Consider the following 14,605-nt stretch of genomic DNA (forward strand, 5'->3'; position numbering starts at 1 on the left):
TTAAGTCATCCCAAACACGTTATATAATGTTGACTACTTTCATTTATACTAAAATAAATATATGCTTCACTTACGTTTCACTATCTGATTATAATAAAAAGTTTTTTTTTTTTAATGCTTTATTGATTCAATGCCACAAGAACAAGAGGTATTACATATCCATATAATCAAATTAACTTTAGCTGCCAGAGAGAGAGAGAGGAAAAAAAAAAAAAGGAAGAAAATTACATAAATTTCAATGCTTTCAGAGCATTACATGTTTTCAGTGCTTTTTTGTTTTTTGTTTGTTCCAAAAGATTTACATATAATTTAAAGTCATTTATAAAATGTGCAAAATTTGGTTTACATTGAGCCCACTTCTTTTTATGTATATGGAATTTTCCTAACAAAATAAACAAATGTATAATATGTTGTTCTTTACAATTCAAATTTTCTTTTTCTGTATAAAAAAGTACATCAAATATACAAATTTCTATCATACACTCCATTTTTCTGTTAATATAAAATTCCAAATCCTTCCAAAATAATCTTGAGTAAAGACAATGAAAAAAAAGATGCAAAATAGTTTCTTTTTCTTGACCACAAAAATCACAGGAATATGAAATATTAAGCTTATATCTTTTCAAAACATGCTTAGCAGGGTAAATTCTATGAAGTATTTTGTAAGACACTTCCTTAACTTTGTTATTGATACAAAACTTATTTGGCAGTTTCCATGCTTTAACCCAAGAGATATTACCGAATAAAGAAGACCAAAAAAATCTTGCTGCCGGTAAGGACACAGAACAAAGAGCATTCCTTATAATCTTATTGCTACACTGTTGTTTTAAAACATCAACATTTTCAATGAAAATGTTTCCACAAAGATTAACCATGCTGATTTCTTCTGAGTTACAGTTTTTCAAAAGTAACATCACACTCTTTGGAATTGCATCAAAAACAATAGCAAATTCTCTTAGTTTAACTGGTAATTGAAATTTCTGAAGAAATTCAGTATATGACAACAAGTACCCAGGGGAATTAACTCACTGTCTTACTAAAAGAACACCTTCCTTGACTGATTATAATAAACAACTTATGTTGAAAAGCTTCCCTTGACGTCATCATGACGAAAATACACCGATGGCTCGGGTATCGGGTGTGGTTCCTGATATTGATGAACTCTGCCATACACTTAGCCTGAAAGACCGCTCAGAAGCGGTATTCGCACTAATGTGGATTTAGTGTGGGTTAAGTGCACTAAGCTTTGGCATGTTTTAGACATGGGACAGTCTTGAACACGTACTTCCTGTCGCGTGAACGCGCACTCAAGTGGCCAAGACCGTAAGTGTGGGTATTTGGACAGGGCCAAAGTTCTAAAATTTGCGTCGGGTAAAGTATGTAGGGGTGTTTGGTTACCACAGGTTACCACGAGGTTTTTGGAAACTTTGGCTAGACATGCAAGCTTTGGTTCGAGTGAACACTCTAAAAATAATAAAACAAAACTTACTGGCAGGACTTATAAGTGACAACGCCACATTGACAGTGTAATTAGTGAGAACTGAAGTGAATATGCCCCCCAAACAGACCAAAAGTAGTGCTCCACCTGGTGTTGCTCCAACTGGGGCAGATGCTGTCAATAAAGGCTGGGAAACAGCTCTTACTGCTGCAGTTTTTGAGTGAGTAATTTATTAATAATGTGAATGAAGTTTATCTAAATCTTTAAGCTTCATCTAGTTTATCTGGTTTCTGAGAGAAAATATTTCTTCTTATTTGAATCATCTGTGACTCCAGGTTGGTTGGAGGGCCAGTGTGTCTTTGGTGCAGAGAGATTAGAGGATGAACAGCTAATCACTGTCCTCCTGCAAGCCATTCAGCAACCCCTGCACAAGCTTTTCAGTGTGCTGTCCTGGGAGAACACTCTGGAAAAGGTCTGAAGTGACTATAGTGATGTACTTCACCAATGATTAGCAAAAGATTTGGATGAAAAGGACACCTTAACCCAATTAAAGAATCTGTTATAAATACAGTATAGTTTTTGGTACTGGAACTAAACGTTTGTCAAGAACATCAAAACAAACAAACAAACAATAGATATATGATACACTGTATATAGAGTATGCATACAGTACTGTGTGTATACAATATATATTTCCATTTCCATTTCCATTTATTCATTTGGCAGATGCTTTTATCCAAAGCGACTTACAAAAGAGGAAAACATAAGCAAATCATCTTAGGAGACAGTGGTATAAGTCGTATATAATTTTGATCTGTATGGGAAGAGCCAGTTGTGACCATTTACCTTCTGACTTTCTCGATGTAGTTTTTTTGTACATCTTTGAATCAAATTTGCCGTAAAAATATTCACAATTTTCTCTAATTTAGCCCCTAGTCCCATTCTGTTCTCTAGCTTCCCCACCAGCTTCACTGGATCTTTACTGGTACTGCATCTTTCCTATAAATTGCATACTTTCCTCTCAAATAGGGTTTTATGCACACATGCACACAAACACACACAGAAAATATATATACACTATATTGCCAAAAGTATTCGCTCACCCATCCAAATAATTGAATTCAGGTGTTCCAATCACTTCCATGGCCACAGGTGTATAAAATGAAGCACCTAGGCATGCAGACTGCTTCTACAAACATTTGTGAAAGAATGGGCCGCTCTCAGGAGCTCAGTGAATTCCAGCGTGGTACTGTGATAGGATGCCACCTGTGCAACAAGTCCAGTCGTGAAATTTCCTCGCTACTAAATATTCCACAGTCAACCATCAGTGGTATTATAACAAAGTGGAAGCGATTGGGAATGACAGCAACTCAGCCACGAAGTGGTAGGCCAGGTAAAATGACAGAGTGTGGTCAGCGGATGCTGAGGCGCATAGTGCGCAGAGGTCGCCAACTTTCTGCAGAGTCAATCGCTACAGACCTCCAAAGTTCATGTGGCCTTCAGATTAGCTCAAGAACAGTGCGTAGAGAGCTTCATGGAATGGGTTTCCATGGCCGAGCAGCTGCATCCAAGCCATACATCACCAAGCGCAATGCAAAGCGTCGGATGCAGTGGTGTAAAGCACGCCGCCACTGGACTCTAGAGCAGTAGAGATGTGTTCTCTGGAGTGACGAATCACGCTTCTCCATCTGGCAATCTGATGGACGAGTCTGGGTTTGGCGGTTGCCAGGAGAACAGTATTTGTCTGACTGCATTGTGCCAACTGTGAAGTTTGGTGGAGGGGGGATTATGGTGTGGGGTTGTTTTTCAGGAGCTGGGCTTGGCCCCTTAGTTCCACTGAAAGGAACTCTGAATGCTTCAGCATACCAAGAGATTTTGGACAATTCCATGCTCCCAACTTTGTGGGAACAGTTTGGGGATGGCCCCTTCCTGTTCCAACATGACTGCGCACCAGTGCACAAAACAAGGTCCATAAAGACATGGATGAGCGAGTTTGGTGTGGAACAACTTGACTGGCCTGCACAGAGTCCTGACCTCAACCTGATAGAGCACGTTTGGGATGAATTAGAGTGAAGACTGCGAGCCAGGCCTTCTCGTCCAACATCAGTGTCTGACCTCACAAATGCGCTTCTGGAAGCATGGTCAAAAATTCCCATAAACACACTCCTAAACCTTGTAGAAAGCCTTCCCAGAAGAGTTGAAGTTGTTATAGCTGCAAAGGGTGGGCCGACATCATATTAAACCCTATGGATTAAGAATGGGATGTCATTTAAGTTCATATGCGTCTAAAGGCAGATGAGCGAATACTTTTGGCAGTATAGTGTATATACGTATATATTTTTTAAAGTTTTGAACAGGTAATATGTTAGTAAATAAGTTTAATAACATATTTTATTTATTATAGGATAGAATGGGGCTAAAGAACCCCAATGGTAAAAGACCTATTGCATGCAATTTTCTCCTTAAACATTAGATGGCAGAAATATCTATTATGACACCTTCCTAAACCCCTGTAACACTGCAACAAATTGTTTGACATTAGTGGAAAGGAATGGATTTGTTGCAAAGTGGGCTCATTTTGACTGCTGGAAAAGATAAATTTGGTGAAATAGTCATGTACTAAAATTGTAACTCTAAAATGTACACTGTTGATTTTCTACGGGCACGATAAATCAGAAATTGTTGTAATATAGTTAAGATATTATAAAATGCCAAACGTGATTAAAATAAATTTAAATTGAGACATCCTTGGCCAATGTTTGCCTAGTTTTTTTTACAAAAAACTCCATTACTTCATTAATATTAAGAATATAGCATTTTCACCCTATCATTATACACATTAGGACCACAACAAAACAGATTTTCATTAAGGGGGGACTTTATTTTAATTAATTAATTTTAATTTAATTTTCTTTATTCATCACACATTTGCACATATACAGTGAAATTCTTCTTTTTCACATATCCCAGCTAGGCTGGGGTCAGAGTGCAGGGTCAGCCATGATACAGTGCCCCTGGAGCAGATAGGGTCAAGGGCCTTGCTCAAGGGACCAACAGTGGCATCTTGGCAGTGCTGGGGCTTGAACCCCCGACCTTCTGATCAGTAACCCAGAGCCTTAACCGCTGAGCTGCCACTTTATGTATTTTTAAGGTCAAGTTTCATGGCTGCAGTTTCTTGAGATAACAGAATAGTTCATATGTAATTATTAGCTTATATATAAAAAAAAAAGAAAAGAAATACCATAACCAGTTGTTGTAAATAAACCAGTATTCTATGTTGCCACAGATTAATGAACTTGGAAAACCAAAGAGCAGAAAGACCAAGGATGTTCCCATGTATTTTGAGGTGGGCATTGTTATACATGACATACTGTATAGCAATGCAGAAAGATCTATAGGTCATGTGAACTGTTTTGAGAAGAGTTTGGATGGAAAGTAAACGATTTTAAAAAGATTTACAACTAGTTTGGATTTATTTAAAAATTGTCATAATACCTTTTAAGACCTTTAATCAGTTGGAAATTTTTAATGTGAGCAAGATCTGGTTAAATTTTGTCTGTACAAAGATTATGTTTTCCATGTGTAATAACAATTCTGTATTCTGTGGTTTGTGCTCCTGTAGGTGATTGAAGTTGCAAAGTCTCTGTTGGATGCTGGAGAGGAAATGACCTGATGGCAAAATTAATAAAGTTTCAGCTTTTGGCCATCAAAAACAATGACATTCAAAGGAGGTCTGCTGAACAGAAGGTGATTACTAATGTACAATGGCTACAAAAATGATTGGACACATGATAGTTCACCCAAAAGAGTATTCTTTAATCATTTACTCACTCTTATTTTGTTCCAGACCAGTACGACTTTCTTTTCCATGGTACAGAAAAGGTCATGCTGCATAGAATGTTAGGGACTGACAGCCTCAGTCACCATCAGGGGCAGTTTTAGGATCAGTGTGTATATTATCGGGCTTAGCCCAGAACTTTGTGGATATGTATGGGGCTGTCCTTTGATGAAATATCAGAATATAATACAATTTATAATAAACGTTTAAATGTGAGGTGTCATTTTATTCAGTAAATCTTTAAATATTACTGAAACTAAAACTGAAAGGTCCAACTAACCTTTGTCTCAGCTTCAGATATGCTCAAAGATTAGAAATTGCATGCTTTTAACACACTATTTTGTCTCTTTCGCCTTTCCGTAGTTCAACACATATTGTGTACTGACAGTTTTATAGCCTTTTATTGATTCGTCAGGTGCTTTAATTAGTTTAGAAGATAGCAGGCTGTAAATAAGCTGAAATAGGTGCTTATGAGGACAAAAATCATTGCTGGTTTTCATGGTATCGTGTCTTAATATAGAAGTTTGGCAAAAACGCAAACATCCTGGCACGTGACAAAGTTTGCAAATTCCTCAAGCACATCTGTATATTACTCTTTGTTTACAGGGTTATATATCTAAATATTTGGTACTTACTGCATCTGAATGGAAGAGCTCAACACAGTTTCCCGTTTATACACACAGCCGCAATCGCTGAGTCATGGGTGCTTTTGCATGCACGGACATACACAGCAGACACCAACAAGACAGCACATATGTACTAAATTTAGTTAGTATTTGGGATTAGTGATATCGTAGCAAGGCTTTTCTCATTAATTTATACATACAGTCTATTACTTAATATTACAACATATTTATATTTTAGTATTAACTTGTTGCGAAGAACTGGTACTTTTAACATCACTGTGATAAAAATATTCAGGACTTTACTGAAAACATTCTGGGCTTAAGCCCAGGTAGGACACCCCTTGTGTCACCCATGGTCACCATTTATTTCATTGCTTTTTTTTCATTCAGTAAAAGTGAATGGTGCTTCTACCCCTGGTGTCGTGAGTTCGAATCCAGGGTGTGCTGTGTGACTCCTCCCAGGTCTCCTAAGCAGCCAAATTGGCCCGGTTGCTAGGGAGGGTATAGTCACACGGGGTAACCTCCTCGTGGTTGCGATTAAGTGGTTCTCGCTCTCAATGGGGTGCGTGGTAAGTTGTGCGTGGATTGCGGAGAGTAGCATGAGCCTCCACATGCTGTGAGTCTCCGCGGTGTCATGCACAGCAAGCCATGTGATAAGATGTGCGGATTGATGGTCTCAGAAGCAGAGGCAACTGATACTTGTCCTCCACCACCCGGTCTGAGGTGAGTAACCTCAACCACCACGAGGACCTACTAAGTAGTGGGAATTGGGCATTCCAAAAAATTGGGGAGAAAAGGGGACAAAAAAATAGAATAAAAATAAAAATGAATGGTGACTGAGGCTGTCAGTGCCTAACATTCTCTGTAACATCTACTTTTGAGAAGAAAAATAAGAAATAAAAATTAAATTTACACCTTAAATGTAGACGTATTGTGTCTAATATAAATTTGAATCAAATATACATAGATTTGTACATAACTACATGTGTATGTATCTCTCAGGCTGTAGAGGATGCTTGTGTTAAAGAAAATTCTGCCAGCAATTTTTAGGGAGGTAAAGGAGCAACGAAGGGGAAAAAAGACAAGCTTACCCTTCCAACCAAAGACACCAAACTGAAACGCAGAGGGGAGGAGGAGAACACAATCAAATATATAGGTGAGGATCGATCACAGTTATTTAAAAAGGTTGAATGTACAAATTCAGATCAGAGAAACCAAACCAACTATATATATATATATATGTATATATATATATATATATATATATATATATATATATATATATATATATATATATATATATATATACAGGATGCTGTATTGTATAAGCATGAAATTAAAGTCAACAGGAAATCAATATTTACTCTATTTACGTTCTTAATGCACATTCCTGGTGTTACTGTACACAATACGGTACATGTTATTCCAAATTAAAGAAAATTTTGTCTTTATAATCTCTCATCACTTGCTCTGCCTCTGAAACAACTAAATCTAAAATTAGATTGCCAGAGGAAAATGGGTTGTGAACAGACTTCTGTTAAACCTTTTATTTCAATGAAAGAATGCTACTTTTGAAACGAATAAGTGTTATTATGATTACCAAATGTTATATGCATAAAAGTAAGCAGATACCTTGACCTTTGGCATGCTCTGTTTGTGCAGATGATGAGTCAGACGATAGGCCGCAGCACTACATCCTGATGGTGGGCTTCTACCAGCCCCATCTTATTCCTGCGTTGGAGGAAACAGAGGAAACAGAGGCAGAGGAGAATCACCACTCACCTGAAGATCAAGGCAAATTGCTTACAATTTGATTGGGTTTACACTTTAAAAGCATACTAGATAATGCATGCAGAATATGCTGGAATTAAAATCACCCAATTTTAACTGGTCTGTGTTTAGAAGTAGGGACTCTGAAGTAGAGGAGGCAGCAATAGCTAGATGTGTTCTGGAAGCAATTAGAACCAGTCTTGAATAGTGGAGGTATGGGATCCAGACTACATGATGTGACCAGGTTGAGTTACAGCGTGAAGATGCATTTGCTTCCCCAGGACACAGGCAAAACTGATGCTATGGTGAATAGAGAACAAGTACACTTGCGTGTACCACATAAGGCTACCAATTCATATTTGTGTGTGACTTTATGTATGTTCTGTTTTAAATTTCAATTTTGTTATGATTTATGGTAAATTCATTAAAAAACATGCACTACCAGTCAAACATTTAGACACATTCTTTATTTTGACTATTTTCCACCTTTTAGAATAATAGTAGGTAAAGTAATCAAAACTGTGAAATAGCACAAATGGAAGTTTAAGTGGGAATTATGTATTACGTTTTGAAGGAGTTCCTATGCATGCCAGGCACTTGTTGGCTGCTTTTCTTTCCCTATTCGGTCCAACTCATCCAATCTGGGAAAAAAATTAAATTAAAATAGTACTGTAGTTTTCTTAAGAAATTTACACTCACGGAGCACTTTATTAGGAACGCCCGTACACCTACTTATTCATGCGATTATCTAATCAGCCAATCGTGTGGCAGCAGTGCAATGCATAAAACCATGCAGATACGGGTCAGGAGCTTCAGTTAATGTTCACATCAACCATCAGAATGGGGAAAAAAATGTGATCTCAGTGATTTCAACCGTGGCATGATTTTTGGCGTCAGACAGGCTGGTTTGATTATTTATGTAACTGCTGATCTCCTGGGATTTTCACGCAGAACAGTCTCTAGTGTTTACTCAGAATGGTGCCAAAAACAAAAACATCCAGTTTTGCGGATGAAAATGCCTTGTTGATGAGAGAGGTCAACAGAGAATGGCCAGACTGGTTCGAGCTGACAGAAAGGCTACGGTAACTCAGACAACCCCTCTGTACAATTGTGGTGAGAAGAATATCAAATATCAAAATTTATATTCATCCACAAAACTAATTTCAAGCATTTCAGCATAAGCCTTGAGATCAAAAGGTCTGTAAAATTACGAGAAACATAAATTCATTCCTGTGCGTCCAAACTTCTGACTGGTAGCACAGTAAAAGTACTGGTAAGCATTTCTGATGCTCTCTTCTTGTGAACATTTTACATTATTGTACTCTCTGTCATCTACCACTGTCTGCAGCTGGCTTTTGGAGCTGCTGTATTTGAGGGTGTGGCGTGTCTGCTGTATGACAGTCTGGACTGGAAGAAGCAATACAGTCATTATCTCAACTGCATGAGGCTTATCCAAGTGCCAGTGGCCTGCAGACCCAATCAGTATTCCCGACAGAGCTCCTCTGAGGTACATGACTGCTCTCACAATAGTACTGCTGCTAAAATGTCAGTTAAAGCAACATGTGCTTTACATATGTAGTTTTTTACAGATTAGCCTTCATTGTGGTTTTAAGCTGTCAGAAATTTGTAATAGAGCTAATATTGATCATGTTATATGTTTTAGGTTGTACAAACTCCAAGGAAGAAAGCAGTGACAGAGGAAGACCCTGGTACAAGAAATGTCACACTGATTCTGAATTTTTGCCCTTTTTATTATTGTAATTTTGCTTTTGGGTACAGCTCATAATGTTTCCTTTAGTATAAGAGCACAAAATACTTTGCAAGATCTAATCAGTTACATGCACTCATCTGTGCTGAGGCTGCCACAGCCAGAAGAAGACAGGGAGTTAAATGTATTTTTCTGACCATTGCAAGAACAGACACAAAACCAAACTTCTAAATCAAAATTCACACAGTTGTGTTTGTTCTGTTCTGACAGAGGCTGATAGAGGATCTTGGGATACAGGCAGGGCCGGTCAACCCATTAGGCGACATAGGAGAGTGCCTAGGGTAGCATGGCTTTGGGGGCACCGATCTACCGAGCCAATAAGTATGTGTTCAATCTGTGTCGAACAAAATACGCCCTGTGTGTTCTGATGACATGTTGTGGTGCCCCACACGGAACAAATAGACTGTGTACAAATGCCTTACTACCAAACTACTCAAAAAACAGTGAGAGTAGTATGGATAGTTTGCCATTGTGAACACGGCCATAGACTCACGGGCGAGTGGCTCGTGAATCGATGTGTTACCCGATGCGTGAATTAATCAGTCTTTTGAGTCGGTTCTTCTCAATGAATTTGTCTAACATGCGGGCTGAATCGTTTGAAGCTTTTTGTCATGCAGTAAAACAGTAACTGGATGCTTTATAAGATAGAGAACAAAAACAATGCTGAATGAAATGAATATTTACTTACAATTTATTGAAACAAGACCTGCAGCTGCATTCAGTCGTTTGCCAGTGATGAAGATCATGTGCGTGTGCGAGTGCAGCCTGTGAACGATTGTCTGCAGGTAAAGATACTTTCTAAATAAAAGTGTATAAAAACACTTACATTACATGAAAGCGCTTAAAAGTACCAAAACCAAACCAATACCATATTTTTTGGACATGTTCTTTGGAGTAGTCTTCCATATAAATACCATGATATATGCCTAGTGTATATAATAAAAGTACCGAGGTTTTACCATATTGTACCATCACTGTACCATGATACTGCCACAGAAGTATCAAAGTATCCTTTTGAGAAAGGTAACTTTGATAAACTTCATCTTTTGTTGTGTAATGTGAAAAGGTGACAATATGTTCTTAGTCCATTTATTAATGCTACAAAATATATATAGGCTACTAAAGAAAATGTTAAAATTATTTTTGAATAAAATAAATAATTTTAACCCCCCTTACAACATCTTTGAAATATACTGTACAATGTGCATAGATCTTTAGGGCAGTGTGCTCTTTTTTTTTTTTTTAGACCACTTGACTTGGTTTACGTGCACTTAACATTAAAGTTATTCCTATATGGGTAGTCGCGTGGCGCCATGCGAGGGTCAGATGTGTGAACGCCAAGCTCTGCGCACTTTGCTAGTTTTTAATACTTTTTGTATCATAAACCGGTGAGATTCGATACACCCTGATCCATAACTGTTCTATGAAGACAATATGTCAAAGAATTCAAAATCCTCAGGCTCTGGAGACATTAAAAGACACTTACGTGCTCAAGCTGACACCCCTGACAGGGCCGCAGACCAGGGACTCAGTTTGGACGGTGTGGCGGAAGAGATTCAGCGTCAACTATCGAGCATGTCGGCAATGCTGGCGAAGGTCGTCGTTTTTGACACACAATCTATTTTTTCTAATATGTCAAAATGTCATATGTTAATATGAGTGGATTGTCTCTCTCCACATGGAATGTGAATGGGTTGGGGCACCCCATAAAAAGAAGGAAGGTTATTTCTTTTCTTAAACGTAAGAAATATGATATAGTGTTTCTTCAAGAAACACATCTTTCCCCACAGGAAGCTGAAAAATTTGGGAAGATACGGGGTGGACATGTTTTCTTTAGTGCTGGCTCAAGTAAGAGCATGGGAGTCATTACATTGATAAGTAAACATCTACAGTTCAAATGTATCTAACAGATTAATGATAAATTAGGAAGAGTCATTTTTGTTTTAGCAGAAATTCAGGGGCAAAGGTTGATTTTGGCTAATATTTACGCACCTAACGCTGATGATCAGGGCAAGCCCCCTAGAGCAACACTGATGCTTCACAGGATGTGTAAAGATCTTACAGATATTTTGAGACTTTTGAACCCATCTGGTAGAGACTATACATTTTTTTCATCAGTCCATAAGGTTTGTTCTAGAATAGATTTTTTTTTAAGTCCCTCATTTCATCTGTTGTTGATTGCTCAATTGAAAACATTTTAGTCTCAGATCACACTCTGGTGAGTTTAGAGGTGTTGCCACATATGGAGAAAATAAATCATATAGTTGGTTCTTTAATGTATACCTTTTGCAAAATCCTGAATTCCAACAAATGCTAAAGGCTGAAATCAGTGTCTATATGGAGACCAACTGGTGTTCAGTGTCCTCTTTGGGCATGGTTCTTAGGGGTAGGATCATACAGTACACCTCATTCATCAAAAAAAGAGCTGAAGCGCCGAATGTCTTCTGATGGCCTCAGAGAATTGACCTGATTGAAATACAGATATAATACTATTTTGTCACGGAAGGTGGAGTTTTGGCTATCCAGGGCAAGACAGTCATATTTTGAGTCGGGGAACAAAGCAGGGAAACTTTTGGCTAGATATATAAAGCAGAGAGAGTCTTTTTCTACCACTCTCTCAGTGAAAGCTGCTGGTGGTGAAATATTTACCTCAACCATTGATATTAATAATGCTTTTAAAGAATTCTATCTTGATCTCTATAGTTCCACGTCTTCGTCTACTGATGAAGACACTAGAAACTTTGTGGAACCATTAGAACTCCCTAAATTTACGAATGAGCAAAAAAATTCTCTTGATTCTGAGATAACCTTGGAAGAGCTATGGTATAATATATCGACATAACCTGAAAGGCTGCTCAGCAAGGAAGAAGCCAATGCTCCAAAACCACCATAAAAAGTGCACATGGGGACAAAGATCTTACATTTTGGAGAAATTTCCTCTGGTCTGATGAAACAAAAATTGAACGTTTGGGCCATAATGACCATCGTTATGTTTGGAGGAAAAAGGGTGAGGCTTGCAAGCCGAAGAACACCTTCCCAACTGTGAAGCATTGGGGTGGCAGCATCATGTTGTGGGGGTGCTTGGCTGCAGGAGGGTCTGGTGCAAATCACAAAATAGATGGCATCATGAGGAAGGAAAATTATGTGGATATATTGAAGCAACATCTCTAGACATCAGCCATGAAGTTAAAGCTTGGCCGCAAATGGGTCTTCCAAATGGACAATGACACCAAGCATACCTCCAAAATTGTGGCAAAATGGCTTAAAGACAACAAAGTCGCCATCACAACCCCCAGACCTCAGTCTGATAGAAAATCTGTGGGCAGAACTGAAAATGCGTGTGCGAGCAAGGAGGTCTACAAACCTGACTCAGTTACACCAGTTCTGTCTGGAGGAATGGGCCAAAATTAAAGCAACTTATTGTGAGAAGCTTGTGGAAGGTTACCCAAAACGTTTTACCCAAGTTAAACAATTTAAAGGCAATGCTACCAAATACTAACAAAGTGTATGTAAACTTCTGACCCACTGGAAATGTGATGAAAGAAATAAAAGAGGAAATAACATGACATTTCACATTCTTAAAATAAAGTAGTGATCCTATCTTACCTAAGACAGGCAATGCTTTCTATGATTAAATGGCAGGACTTGTGAAAAACTGAGTTTAAATGTATTTGGCTAAGGTGTATGTAAACTTCTGACTTCAACTGTTTATCTGCTTAAAGTTTTATTTTTCACTTTTTAGGAGTACAGTAGCATATAGACAGCCTCAACACTAAAAGACATGGACTAAAATCTACAAAACACCAATTTAAAGTCATGTATTATTATCAAACTTGATATGAAATAATTGTTGCAGCAAGAATAATATCTGTGGTGTTTAAATGTTTTTGATGACAGTCTGTATTAACTTCTCTATTCACAATCGTTTGGCTCCACTCTGCTAAGGCCCTTCCCAGAATATATCAGCTCTCGTTGGCTCTTAACCAAGCAAGATGATGTCATCATTCCCACCCACCTCAAATCCAGGAAATGGGACTCATTCCCTGCATCTGAGGTAACACATAATCTAAAGGTACTCTATCTCAAATGGAATCTTTCTGTTAGTATTAACTCAGAGGTTTGCACAAGTTTTCTTTGGAACTGCCTGGAAGGCTTTTAAATACTCCACTAGTTTTGTCATAAAAACATGTTTTTTGTGTTTTTTTATTTTATTTTATTTTTTATGGCTCTGCCAAGGAGTGTTTATATGTATCTATAATGCCTATAAATGGATTAAATGTCTATAAGGCCTAAACTTGTATGACAGATTTTTTTTCTATTTCTGACCCTTAGAAGAAGACTCCAGGCCCCCCTTTTGGAACCAGCCTTGGTTATGGTCTTGAGTTCAAGGAGAAAATCAAGTCTAGTTCTATATCAGATTACCCAGCATCCACTGGTCACTGAATCACTGTACAGAAAAATAAGAGAATGTGAAGGTGCTCTTCCCATTATGGCAAATTATAATCAACATAAATAATATTTATATTTCATATCAAAGGTATAGTTCACCCAAAAATAACAATTCTGTAATTTACTCACCCTCATGTTGTTCCAAACCTGTTTGACTTTCTTTCTTCCTTGAACACAATATAAGATGCAGTATGTTAACCTCACTTTCAATGCATCTTTTTTTTTTCCAATCAATGAAATTGAATGGTGACTGAGACTGCCATTATGCCTAAGATCTCTTTTAAAGTTCCATGGACAAAATAATCTCATACAGGTTTGGAACGGTGAGCAAATGATGACAGAATGTTCATTTTTGAGTGAACTATCACTGTAACCTTTCTTAACTCTCCTACGTTAATGTAATGTTGCTTCCTTTTGAAAAAGTTTGTTCTGCAATTGACAAGTTTCTAGATATGATAACAAAACTGGGGATCCATTAAATGGATTGCATATAAACATGGAATATTTAATACAACAGGCATATTTGAAGCAGCTGCTACGAGCGAGAATCAATGGGAAAAGATGTAGTTGAAGGACCCTCTTACAGCAGAGGGACGATTTCATCAGACTGATCTACTGCAGCTTGTACTGGTCAGACAAGATTCAATGTCATATTTTTTTTAAAGTATAGTTCACCCACTAATGAACATTCTGTCATCATTTACTAACCCTCATGT

The 14,605-nt window shown here is 37.8% G+C and overlaps 1 pseudogene; it reads left to right on the plus strand.

Moving 5' to 3' along the window:
• The first annotated feature begins 1,551 nt into the window (after positions 1 to 1,551).
• LOC127424082 (sperm-associated antigen 17-like) lies at positions 1,552 to 13,883 on the plus strand (annotated as a pseudogene).
• Positions 13,884 to 14,605: the final 722 nt, after the last annotated feature.

This window comes from Myxocyprinus asiaticus, chromosome 33 (assembly GCF_019703515.2).
Source record: "Myxocyprinus asiaticus isolate MX2 ecotype Aquarium Trade chromosome 33, UBuf_Myxa_2, whole genome shotgun sequence".
Lineage (NCBI taxonomy): Eukaryota > Metazoa > Chordata > Actinopteri > Cypriniformes > Catostomidae > Myxocyprinus > Myxocyprinus asiaticus.